Below are 12,286 nucleotides of genomic sequence, written 5' to 3' on the forward strand. Positions count from 1 at the left end.
AACCATAACAACTACTTCTAAGTTGCTTCAGTCGTGTCCGACTCTGTGCGACCCCATAGACATAAGCCCATCAGGCTTCCCCGTCCCTGGGATTCTCCAGGCAAGAATACTGGAGTGGGTTGCCATTTCCTTCTCCAATGCATGAAAGTGAAAAGTCAAAGTGAAGTCACTCAGTCATGTCTGACTCTCAGCGACCCCATGGACTGCAGCCTACCAGGCTCCTCCATCCATGGGATTTTCCAGGCAAGAATACTGGAGTGGGGTGTCATTGCCTTCTCCAACAACTACTACTATATATAAAACAGGAACTATACTATATATATAATAGGAACTATACTATGTAAAAAATAGGAAACATACTATATCTAAAATAGAGATCAAACTGCCAACATCCATTGGATCATTGAAAAAGAGAGTTCCAGGAAAACATCTACTTTTGCTTTACTGATTATGCCAAAACCTTTTACTGTGTAGATTACAACAAACTGTGGACAATTCTTAAAGAAAGGGGATATCAGACCACCTTACCTGTCTCCTGAGAAATCTGTATGCAGGTCAAGAAGCAACAGTTAGAACCAGACAAGGAACAACAGACTGGTTCCAAATCAGGAAAGGAGTGTGTCAAGCCTGTATATTGTCACCCTGCATATTTAACTTAATATGCAGAGTATATCATATGAAATGCTGAGCTGGATGAATCACAAGCTGGAATCAAGATTGTGGGAGAAATATCAATAACCCCAGATATGCAGATGACACCATCCTTATGGTAGAAAGGGAAGAAAAACTAAAGAGCCTTTTGATGAAACTGAAGGAGAAGAGTGAAAAAGTTGGCTTAAAATTCAACATTCAGAAAACTAAGATCATAGCATCCAGTCCCATCACTTCATGACAAATAGATGGAGAAACAAGTGGAAACAGTGACTTTATTTTTCTGGGCTCCAAAATCACTGCAGATGTTGACTATAGCCATGACATTAAAAGATGCCTGCTCCTTGAAAGAAAAGCTATGACCAACCTAGACAGCATATTAAAAAGCAGAGACATTACTTTGCCAACAAAGGTCCATCTAGTCAAGGCTATGGTTTTTACAGTAGTCATATATGGATGTGAGAGTTGGACTATAAAGAAAGCTAAGCACCGAAGAATTGATGCTTTTGAATTGTGGTGTTCGAGAAGACTCTTGAGAGTCCCTTGGACTGCAAGGAGATCCAATCAGTCCATCCTAAAGGAGATCAGTCCTGGGTGTTCATTGGAAGGACTGATGTTGAAGCTGAAACTCCAATACTTTGGTCACCTGATGTGAAGAACTGACTCATTGGAAAAGACCCTGAGGCTGAGAAAGATTGAAGGTGGGAGGAAAACCATATGCCAGAGGATGAGATGGTTGGATGGCATCACTGACTCGATGGACACGAGTTTGCGTAAGCTCTAGGGAGTTGGTGATGGACAGGGAGGGCTAGTGTGCTGCAGTCCATGGGGTCGCAAAGAGTCGGACACAACCGAGTAACTGAACTGAATGAACTGAACTGAACTGAACTGATAAAATAGATAACCAGTAAGGACCTACTGTATAGCACAAGGAACTATACCCAATGTTTTATAATAACCTATAAGGAAAAAATACAAAAAATAATACCTATATAAAACTGAATCTCTTTGCTATTAAATCTGAAACTAACACAACACTATAAATCAACTATATTTCAATTAAAAAAGAGAAATAACAATGAAATACTCATTTTCTTTATGTCACATTACATATAACAGTATCAATGCAATCACTAAAAATATGATTGCTGAAAAAATGCATATATAATGAGAAACTTTCAGAGAAAACACAAATAAATTTTTTGCCCACTTAGTAAACTAATAGGACATTTGGTCATATATGTACTATGGAGGTATTTTTTTTAATTAATGTTTTCACTTTTAACCATAAATCTTTCTTCAGGGCTACTGATAATTTCTTTCCACATAGGAGGCGAACCTCTGTCCAAAGAATCCCATTCTAAATGTCTTTTTCTAAATAATTGCCTCTGTTTCAGACTTGAGATGCCCTACTTTTTATCTCAAAAGTGGTTTCCACATTAGAAAAGTGTGGAATTCCTTCTGGAATTCCTTCTCCACTTTTTACTGTCCGGGGACAAGAATAAGAGTACTTTCACCTTTCACTACAGAGGTCCTATTTTACAGGTTCACGGGGTCGCAAAGAGTCAGACACGACTGAGCGACTGAACTGAACAGCCTTGATAAAGCCCCAGAAGTCTTAGCCTGCTATTCTTGACAGTCTGCATCCACTTTGACTTCTCTTTTCTGATGCCCCAAACTAAATTCTGTTACATCTATCATTGTACTAATTGTAACAGCTTTATGTAGGCAAGTTTCAAATGAAAACTTTTCCAGAGGAAATTTCTAGTGGCAGCTGACTCAGGGGATGGTGTTGGGAGTGTGGAGAGAGGGCGTGAGGAGGGGGAGCTGGCTTTAGCAGGGGCTGAGGAAAAGCAAAAAGAGGTGTTCAAATCTCCACAGCAGACATTTACAACATCTGGGATAATATCTACAGTTTTGGCAAGATTTATGCCCAGGGAACCTGCAGGTTAGAACTTACAGATGTTCAACCTTGTATAAGGTTTGCTTCTAACAAGTCTCCTATCCAGAGTAAGTATCACCTCTTTGACAAGAAATGTCATTTTTCTATGAGATATTTAATTAGTGGAACCATTTCTCTCTAAACTCAAGTGTGACATCACCTGTGTTAGACCAGGCAAGGCCAAGGGCACTGATTTTAGACAACATAGGCAATTGTTTGGTAAAAAAACAAACAAACAAAGCTTGTTTTTATTTTTTTGTTTTCTTTTTTTCTTTTTTGGTTAATATAACTTGGGAAAAGAACAGCATATATTTTGGGAGCAAATCCATATTTATTTCATGTTTCTGCAGGACCAAGATACCTACCTGTATTTATAGAGTTTATATGCCAGACTATTTTTAAGATGGAGAAAACATTATACTAAAAAAAGAACAGGCAAAATGTTTACTGTCTAATTGGCTGAATACATTTAATTTCATATAACGCTTCTTTATTCCTCAACCTCTTTCAATTCCCTGAAGGTTAATGCCCACTAAAAATACAAACACAAATATTTATTTTTTTTTTTGTTTTCTTTGGATTAAAGAGACAATCTCCAAAGGGCATTTCACATATATTTCATATTTCAAAAATAAAGCTGGATGTGACCTCAAGAAATGCCTCAGTCTGAGAGTTTTCTTTGTATTTATTCATTCACTTTCACTGCTGATCACGTTGCTGGTTTTCCAGGTTTAAACACACCCAGCAAGGATCATTTAGAAGAATGTTCATGATATCTATCTATACTATATACATACACATTTTTATATATTTATAAAAATACAAAATCATATTACTAAAACTGATTACAGATAAAAGAAACATTTAAATTTTCACTTAGGAAGATGTCTAAACTATTAATGCTATAATAATAAATTTATTTTTCATATATGTGACATAATATTTGTAAGTCTTGAGATTTAGTGAAACCCTTTATAGGGTGCACATTATCTGGTCAGAGACCACTTCCCTCTCATTTTTCTCATCTCTGTCACTTGCTCAGTCCATTCTAACCGTGCTGGCTCTGTGCTCACCCCCTGCCTTGCTTCTGTACTTCCTGTCACCAAGCCAGGATCATCCCCGACCCCCTACATATGTTCACATGACTCACTAGGCTCAAATCTCTTTTTTCAAATGTCAATTCCCCCACAAAAGCCATTCCTGGCCACCTTACTTATTATAACACCGCATCAATATTTACACAACTTCCTTCCAAGTTTATTGCCTTTCTTCTTCACTGGAATGTCAGGAGATCATAGACGAGGGAAACGGGTTTTGTTTTGTGCTGTACCCACAGCAACAGGAGTAGTGCTAACACATGTATACAGCTCAGTAAATATTTGTTGAATTGAAATAGGTCGCTCTGGGTGCTGACTACACTGAAGACTCAGGAGACCCTACTTGTGATATAAAGCAATGAGGGTGGAGCATGGAGCAGAGGAGTTCTCTGCCTATGACCCAAGTAAATGCTCAAAAGGATTCAGAACAGTTTGGATTGTACATAACAGTTGAAAACTGCCTTTCTTGCCACTGGGACATAGAGACTCTACTCAGGATCACCGAAAGGTTTCCAGAAGTGGAAATGCTAACATTTTGCTTCAGAGACAGTTTCTGAGTCCTTCTCCACACCTAATATTTAACCATCAACCAAATCACATATTTACATATACACATAACACATTTTCTCTAAGAAAGGAAAGACAAAATGTCTTGAAACAAAGAGAACTACAAACATGAGTACAGAAATTGCTGTTCATGCAAAAGGATTTTGGAGAGGTGTAACAGTATTCAATTGTGAGAAACAAAGGGAGAAAATCTAGCCAAATCTCCATACTTTGGTGAGAAAAAGGCCCTTCCATTCAGATTACCCATTCTCATTTTTAAAGACTGGATAATAGGCTTTGAATAACATTCTAAATTAATTTGGAAAATTTTTTGATGAGAAAAAAATTAGAACGTATCCAACCATTTCATCACAATCTCCTTGAAAATAAAGATCTTTGTTTACTTTCAAAATGCATGAGCAGCTTTCAGAAAGATACTAAAATTCTCACAAGGACTGTTGCCAATAAAACAGTAGGAACACTGAGTGTACTTTGATCTTTTAGTACTTAGACATCCCAAGTTCACCAGCATTTCCCCTCATACCAAAAATAATATTTCAGTGTTTTCACCAACAGGAGGGACATCAGTGGGGAGTATTTAAACATTTCAGAGGGAATATTTAAATACTAGTAAAGATCTCACAATATAAGAATAGAAGTTGGTTGGAGTTATAAAATCTAAAAAAGAATTAAATGGATGATAAAGAGAGCGTGGGGGGCTTCCCTTGTGGCTCAGTGGTAAGGAATATGTAGTTCCACCCCTAATCTGGGAAGACCTCACATGCCTTGGAGCAACTAAGCCACTTGCGCCACAATTATTGAGCCTGTGCTCCAGAGTTTGGGAGCCCCAACTATTGAGCCCACCCGATGCAACTACTGAAGCTGGTGGGCGCTAGAGCCTGTGCTCTGCAACAGTGAGAAGCTCACGCATGGCAGCTAGAGAGAAGGCCCAGGTTGGCTTCCTCTTCTCGCCTGTCCCAGTCCTCGACCACCCTCCCCGTCATGGACCTCGCCGGCATCTGCTCCAGCTTTCAGTCAGATCTGGATTTCTGTCCTGATTGCAGCTCGATCCTGCCTCTGCCCGGGACTCAGGATGCCGTTGCCTGTACCCACTGTGGCTTCTCCATCAACGTGCGAGACTTTGAGAGGAAGATTGTGAAGACCTCAGTTGTGTTTAACAAACTGGGGACAGCCATGCCTTTGTCGATGGAGGAAGGACCTGAGTTCCAGGGACCTGTGGTTGACAGGCGCTGCTCTCGATGTGGGCACGAGGGAATGGCATACCACACCAGGCAGATGCGATCAGCTGATGAAGGGCAGACTGTCTTCTACACCTATACCAACTGCAAGTTCCAAGAGAAGGAAGATTCTTGATTTTTTTTCTGAGAGATTCAACAATCCTTTTCTTACTTGGAAGCTGAAGGATATTGCGTTCTTAGGTCCTTTGTCCATGTCCCGATTGCATTGTTCTGCTCACAGAGGAAAAGCAGATAATCGTGTGTGGACTACTATTGTCCCCAGAGTACTCCTACCCTAATTGAGTGTCCTTATTAAAGTTATATTTTTCTATAAAAAAAAAAAAAAATAGAGAGCAGGCCCAACTACTCGCAACAAGAGAAAAGCTGGAGCAACAACTGAAAACACAACATCACCAAAAATAAATAAATAAATAACTTTTTTGAAAAAAAGAAAGAGAGCTTGGGTTGACAGGAAGGCTGCAGAAGCAGTCTTTGCAAAATAGATGTGTTATACAAGAGGCTAAGAGGGTAGAACCACCTTCAAACCAGTTTCAGATAAAAGTTGTTAGGCTGCTGCATTCCATATTATGGACCTGCTGCTGCCCCAATACTGCCTCTCCCCATCATCAAGAACAAATACTAAAGTGTTCCCTACTTCTGTGGATGACTCCCCCAGATAGTCCCTATGGGTTCGTCTAATTGTTTCTACACTCTGGTTACTGGGGATCACAAGAGAAAGTGTTTAGATGTTTGGCTTCAATAAGGAGCATAGATTCATTCTCTTGACATCGCTGGGACCTAAGGCTATCCACCCGTGCCTGGACAAAACCTCCTAAAACAACAGGATGTCACTGCCCACACACTTGCATCCAAACAACAATTTCTTAAACAAGGGGAAGCTGAAAGCCAGGAATTTGCCAGAACAAATGCACCTAGACAACACCTACTGAAATATAGCAGGCTGATGACTTCAAACAAACCAAGAGGAAAAATTTTCTGTGTCCCCCGCATGAGACCTCTGGAAGGTTGTGGCTAATAAGTAATTAGGGACTTTATAGCCTTTGTGCTTGATAACCTTACTGAGTGACCGTTACCTCCGAGCTCCTCCACCACCTTCACCAGCCCTGCGCAAAAGCAGAAGATTGTGCGTGACCTGCCCACAGTGCTCTGGGATGGGGAGTGGGCAGGGGTCGAGCCAAAGCCCCCCTCTGCCCCAAGGATCCATCCACCTCCCTTTAACTCATTAAGTGAACCCAGTGCCCATAGTTGGGTTCCTGACTCATGCTTTGGCTCCTTTATTGTGCAGTATAAGCCCCAGTAAACCAATCCCAAAGAAAGGCAATGCCAAAGAATGCTCAAACTACCGCACAATTGCACTCATCTCACACGCTAATAAAGTCATGCTCAAAATTCTCCAAGCCAGGCTTCAACAATATCTGAACTGTGAACTCCCAGATGTTCAAGCAGGTTTTAGAAAAGGCAGAGGAACCAGAGATCAAATTGCCAACATCCGCTGGATCATGGAGAAAGCAAGAGAGTTCCAGAAAAACATCTATTTCTGCTTCATTGACTATGCCAAAGCCTTTGACTGTGTGGATCACAATAACTGTGGAAAATTCTGAAAGAGATGGGAATACCAGACCACCTGACCTGCCTCTTGAGAAACCTGTATGCAGGTCAGGAAGCAACAGTCAGAACTGGACATGGAACAACAGACTGGTTCCAAATAGGAAAAGGAGTGCGTCAAGGTTGTATATTGTCACCCTGCTTATTTAACTTATATGCAGAGTACATCATGAGGAACGCTGGTCTGGAAGAAGCACAAGCTGGAATCAAGATTGCCAGGAGAAATATCAATAACCACAGATATGCAGATGACACCACCCTTATGGCAGAAAGTGAAGAGGAACTCAAAAGCCTCTTGATGAAAGTGAAAGAGGAGAGTGAAAAGTTTGGCTTGAAGCTCAACATTCATAAAACAAAGATCATGGCATCTGGCCCCATCACTTCTTGGGAAATAGATGGGGAAACAGTGGAAACAGTGTCACACTTTATTTTTGGGGGCTCCAAAATCACTGTGGATGCTGATTGCAGCCATGAAATTAAAAAACACTACCAATGTGCTACCAATCTAGATAGCATATTAAAAAGCAGAGACATTACTTTGCTAACAAAGATCTGTCTAGTGAAGGCTATAGTTCTTCCAGTGGTCATGTATGGATGTGAGAGTTGGACTGTGAAGAAAGCTGATCGCCGAAGAATTGATGATTTTGAACTGTGGTGCTGGAGAAGACTCTTGAGAGTCCCTTGGACTGCAAGGAATTCCAACCAGTCCATTCTGAGGGAGATCAATCCTGGGTGTTCATTGGAAGGACTGATGCTAAAGCTGAAACTGCAATACTTTGGCCACCTCATGCGACGAGTTGACTCACTGGAAAAGACTCTGATGCTGGGAGGGATTGGGGGCAGGAGGAGAAGGGGACGACAGAGAATGAGATGGCTGGATGGCATCGCTGACTCTGTGGACATGAGTTTGAGTGAACTCCGGGAGTTGGTGATGGACAGGGAGGCCTGGCGTGCTTTGATTCATGGGGTCGCAAAGAGTCGGACACGACTGAGGGACTGAACTGAACTGAACTGAAAGCCTTGCCTTCATACTCTCCTCTGGCCTTTTGTCGGTTTCTATCTGATCAATAATGTAATTTGTGGGCTCTCAGCCAGCACAGCAGGGCCTTTGGCCCTATTCAGGTTTGGACAGGGGAAGTCTCATCTAGCTTGGTAAACACAGATTTCTCGGTGCTAACAAGCCGAACCTTTTTGCTTCAGCATCATCGCACTTGGTTAGTACCTTTCTTGAGGGAGATTCGGTCCTCATTCAGGCAACCCTTTACCCTTCCGTGTTGTTCTTTTTGCTCTTCTAATCTTTCGCTCTCTTTCTACTTCTCCTTTCTCTTTCTTCCTCTGCTTTTCTGTTTCATCCTTTGAGAAAGTGGTTGATCCGCATCTCCAGCACCACTCCTTCCAGCCTGTGAGATCTCGCTCCCACTGGCTGTTCCTGGTTCACCCTGAGGGGTGACAGAGATGGAAGAGGCTCACAGGACCTTGCAGATCAGGGTCCAGAGGGTTCTCCTTGATGGGAGGTTACTGAGAACCACAGAGATTCAAGTTTACTATTGTGTAGTGTCTGGAAGCCTGGTCGTCACAAACTTCTCAATATCTCTTTCCTGGGTTAAAGTTTCAATCAGGGGTTAACAGTCCCAGTTACCAGTTTAAAGCTTATGGGCACTGGTTTCTGGGGCTGACCACCAAAGAAAGGGGGTGGTGGAGGGAGGGTACCCTTCCCCTGTCCCTTGTGGAAAAGACCACAGTTTGTAACTATCTGAGTAGACACCCAGGGAGTGGGGAGGGTGTGTGAAATGGCAGCCATCCCCCACCCCATTTCTTTTTTTTCTTTCTCTCTTTATATCTGAACCCTTCTCCATCCTGGAGACCTCTCCTGGCATGATCTCTACATTCAGTGCAGTTCAGTCACTCAGTCGTGTACAACTCTTTGCGACCCCATGAACTGCAGCACACCAGGACTCCCTGTCCATCACCAACTCCCAGAGTTTACTCAAACTCATGTCAATTGAGTCAGTAATGCCATTCAACCAGCTCATCCTCTGTGGTCCCCTTCTCCTCCTGCCTTAAATCTTTCCCAGCATCAGGGTCTTTTAAAATGAGTCAGTTCTTCACATCAGGTGGCTGATAGTATTGAAGTTTGAGCTTCAACATCAGTCCTTCCAATGAATATTCATGACTGATTTCCTGTAGGATGGACTGATTGTATCTCCTTGCAATCCAAGGGACCCTCAAGAGTCTTCTCCAACCCCACAGTTCAAAAGCATCAGTTCTTTGGCGCTCAGTTTTCTTTATAATCCAACTCTCACATCCATATATGACTACTGTAAAAACCATAGCCTTGACTAGACGGACCTTTGTTGGCAAAGTAATGTCTCCGCTTTTTAATATGCTGTATAGGTTGGTCATAACTTTTCTTCCAAGAGTAAGCATCTTTTCATTTTATGGCTGCAGTCACCATCTGCAGTGATTTAGGATGCCAAAAGAATGCTCAAATTACTGCACAATTGCACTCATCTCACACGCTAGTAAAGTAATGCTCAAAATTCTCCAAGCCAGGCTTCAACAGTACATGAACTGTGAGCTTCCAGATGTTCAAGCTGGATTTAGAAAAAGCAGAGGAACCTGAGTTCAAATTGCCAACATCCATTGGATTATCAAAAAAGCAAGAGAGTTCCAGAAAAACATCTATTTCTGCTTTATTGACTATGCCAAAGCCTTTGACTGTGTGGATCACCACAAATTGTGGAAAATTCTCAAAGAGGTGGGACTATCAGACCACTTGACCTGCCTCCTGAGAAATCTGAATGCAGGTCAAGAAACAACAGTTAGAACTGGACATGGAACAACAGACTGATTCCAAATAGGAAAAGGAGTATGTCAAGGCTATATATTGTCACCCTGGTTATTTAACTTCTATGCAGAGTACATCATGAGAAACACTGGGCTCGATGAAGCACAAGATGGGATCAAGATTGCTGGGAGAAATATCAATAACCTCAGATATGCAGATGACACCACACTTACGGCAGAAAGTGAAGAAGAACTAAAGAGCCTCTTGATGGAAATGAAAGAGGAGAGTGAAAAAGTTGGCTTAAATCGTAACATTCAGAAAACTAAGATCATGGCATCTTGTCCCATCACTTTATGGCAAATAGACGAGGAAGCAGTGGCCTCTACATTACTTCCTGATGTTTCCCTTGTCTACCCTCACCTGCCAGCAGGACAGTTCTCTGAGCACCTTTGCCGTCTTTCTCTTTGGCCCTTTTACCCTCGCAGCTCTCACAGTGGCCTCTGTGGAGACCGTTTAGATGACACTTGGGCCGTTCGCTCACAGATTTCTCAGTCAGTCCCAGGTTTTCCTTTACGCACCTGTCTCCTCAGGACCTGATTCACTGTTTTTCAATCAGAAAGGAGGGAAACATGGACATGGTACATTGTTCAGACAATAGTGGAACTCATCTGGTCATGAGACCTTGAATCTCCACAAGCTCCCTTGCTGTCCTCCCTAGCTTGTCTCTCCTTCATTCCCTTTTTCTTCAGTTTTTGGGACCAGAAGCAATCAGGTAATTAAGGTTTTTGCATGGTCTCGGGGCCCCCTTCTCCTCCTGAACCATTAGTCACGGGTTGTCAGAAGCAGAGAAATGGGAAATATCCCAGAAATCCCCAAAGATGCCCCCTTGGGTTGCATTCTTAACAAGTTGGGAGAGTAGAAATTAGATGGCTTAAAAAGGAACAAGCTCCCTTTATTTTGTTGTATAACTTGGACCTATTACGCCTTAAGTGGAAAAGTGGCCCAAAATGGATTGCTTAATTTTAATATCATTTTACAAATGGACCTGATTTGCAAGTGGTCTCAAAACTGGGAAGTGATCTATTACATGTAGGCCTTCATGAAGCTCTATCAGGACTCGGGTCTGAGGGCTCCTGCCATGTGTGCATGGTCTCTAGTTCTGCTTCATCCCCAAAAGATTGAGAGCCAGATTTCTTCATGGACCCCCTTCCTCAGCCACAAACTGGCCATCAGTACACGAGCCTCTTTCTCAAGTCCCGACTCCTTCCCCTTTAACATCCTTCAGTACCAGAACCCCCACCTTACTGTGTTAAACCAGAAATCTTCAGATCAGAGCTCCCAGTGCTCTCCCCAGTGGGGCTCCAATCAGGTTCAAAGTTAGACCCCACTTTTGCCCCATAAGCTATACTCTCTGTGATGTAGCTGATGGGAACAGAGGGATTACTAGGGTGCATGACCCCTTTTTGATGTGGAGTCTACAAGGAGAGGTCTGAAGGTTCTCAATAATCCTGACAAGTTCAGGAACAGATTTATCAGCCTAAGGTTAACATTCTTCCTAACCTAGCAGGATGCCACAGTTGTTCTGGCCCACTGGTACACTGGGATCACAAGGAATGCTTGCTTCTTTTTCAGGAAGGCCAGGGGATACATTGATAGCCTACGAGCCACCAATCCACACCACCAGTTTTATCAGATGTGTAGTGATGCCATTCCAGACACCAAACCACACTGGGATTACAAGTATCATGTAGGTCAGGCCAGAATGAGACACTATATTACTTATTTATCAGAAGGAATGGGAAAGTGTTTGGTGAAGCTGGTAAATTATGAGAAGATTGGAGAAATTACACAAGAAGATGAAAATTTGGTGATCTTCTTGAGTCAGGTGACAGAGGCCTTGAGGAAAGCCGCCAGTACAGACCCTGAGTCTGCAGAGAGGAGGTTGCACTTAGTCATGTATTTTATCACCCAGGCCTCTCCTGATGTCAGGAGACAGTTGCCAAAGTTTAAGACTGGGTCCAAACCCTGTTTTCAGTCTTGGCAGAGGAAGCCTTTAAAGTCTATGATAGCCTAGATTTAATAGAACATTGTATGACTCCTACCAGTCCATCCTAAAGGAAATTAATCTTGAACATTTATTGGAAGGACTGATGCTGAAGCTGAAACTCCAGTACCTTGGCCACCTGATGGGAAGAACTGACTCATTAGAAAAGACCCTGATGCTGTGAAAGATTGAAGGCAGAAGGAGAAGGGGATGACAAAGGATGACATGGTTAGATAGTATCACCGACTCAATGGACATGAGTTTGAGCAAGCTCCGGGAATTGGTGATGGACAGAGAGGCCTGGCGTGCTGCAGTCCATGGAATCACAAAGCGTTGAACACAACTGAGTGACTG

The 12,286-nt window shown here is 42.4% G+C and overlaps 1 pseudogene; it reads left to right on the forward strand.

The window, feature by feature from the left end:
• Window positions 1-5,195: 5,195 nt before the first annotated feature.
• Window positions 5,196-5,821, forward strand: LOC129538415 (DNA-directed RNA polymerase I subunit RPA12 pseudogene; annotated as a pseudogene).
• The last annotated feature ends 6,465 nt before the right edge of the window (window positions 5,822-12,286 follow it).

This window comes from Moschus berezovskii, chromosome 2, assembly GCF_049115385.1.
Source record: "Moschus berezovskii isolate FMDL1 chromosome 2, NW_MosBer_1.0, whole genome shotgun sequence".
NCBI classification, from domain to species: domain Eukaryota; kingdom Metazoa; phylum Chordata; class Mammalia; order Artiodactyla; family Moschidae; genus Moschus; species Moschus berezovskii.